The following is a 1,648-nucleotide window of genomic DNA, read 5'->3' as shown; positions in this document are numbered from 1 at the left end:
TCTCACAATTATGAGTTTCTGTCTCACAATTATGAGTTTCTGTCTCACAACTATGACTTTCTATCTCACAATTATGACTTTCTATCTCGCAGTTCTGCCTATTGTGCTCAGAATTTTGAGAAACAAAGTCTGAATTCTGAGATAAAAATGTAGAATTGTGAGGGAAAAAAGTCAGAATTATGAGATAAAGAGTTATATTTCTCTCCTCTTCTCGGAAATGGGCTTAGTTTAGCGATAACACAGTTGCTCTAATAACCAATGTATGATTTAAAATCAGATATAGTTAGCCTGAAAGAGCACAATGTTAAGTCACCGCATACCGAGCTGCATTGCTTCACACCACTGAAACCGTAAGTCATACAGCTCGGCACTCACACCCACGAGCACATTCACTCTCATTCCTTGAGCGTTAATTTTAGTAAGGTGACGCAAAGCCTTGTGGCCCCTTCCTAAAGTAAACATGCTAAGCCTGGAGCAGGTATTCCAGACCTGAGGTTTCACCCGGAGCAGACATTCCCCACAGACCACAGAGGGTGAGTGCTGCCGTTGCTGCCGTTTGATTGGAAAGGATAAGCGTTCATTCATATCATGAAGTTAATGACAGATACTCAGTCTACATGGGTTGTTTCAACCCAACTTTGGGTCAAATATGGACTAACCCAACTTTTGGGTTAAAAATTTTATGTAAAAATTTAACCCAACAGTTGGGTTAGTCCATATTTGACCCAAAGTTGGGTTGAAACAACCCAGCATTTTTTAGAGTGTATATGAGGCCACAACCGCTTACACAAGGAATGCTCATCAAAGTTCACAGCATTTGATGGTGCAGTGCATCTGAAGTGACCCACTTACTAACCAACTATTTTTAACTTTTTTCTCACAGTTCTGAGATTACACTCAAAAAAATGCTGGGTTAAATTCAACCCAGTGCTGGGTAAAATAGGGACAAAACCAGCAATTGGGCTGTTTTTACCCAGTGGTTGGGTTAAATGTTTAACCCTACCTTCTGGGTAGTAACCCAACCGCTGGGTCAAAACAACCCAATTGCTGGGTTTGTCCCTATTTTACCCAGCACTGGGTTGTATTTAACCCAGCATTTTTTAGAGTGTACATCCCGCAATTCTGTTTTTTTGTTGTTGTTGTTTTTTAAATACAGTGTAGGTTTTCCTGAGGAAGTTCTGCTCATCACCAAGTTGTGGTGAAAAGTCCTAGGAACACATGAGTGTAGCGTGAGTGTAGATGGCACTGATGTGATTCTACACTGAAAAAAAAGGTGCAGGATTTACTTTGAAACAATTTTCACTCAGAAATTGCTAGTAAATTTCACAAATGATTACAAAGAAACCACAAGTAACACAAGTAACAAGTGACATTTTGAATTTTTATCCACAACTGTTTATACACTAATTAATCAATTTAATAATTAAATAAAATATTGCGTTTAATTTATGTGGAATTAAATACACCAATGCAACATTAGATAAATCAACTGAAATATGAAAATGTTGACATCTAAATTGTTCATATTAAAACTGCGTGCATATGGGTCAATGATGTGATGCTCTATTAAGTTATTCAAAAATACATTAAAATGCAGTGTAAAAATACTTTTCTGTGATGAACATGTTTTCAAAGGAAAACTCATCTT

This window comes from Sinocyclocheilus rhinocerous, unplaced genomic scaffold (assembly GCF_001515625.1).
Source record: "Sinocyclocheilus rhinocerous isolate Xijiao unplaced genomic scaffold, SAMN03320098_v1.1 scaffold665, whole genome shotgun sequence".
Taxonomy (NCBI): domain Eukaryota; kingdom Metazoa; phylum Chordata; class Actinopteri; order Cypriniformes; family Cyprinidae; genus Sinocyclocheilus; species Sinocyclocheilus rhinocerous.
This window is presented reverse-complemented; position numbering follows the sequence as displayed.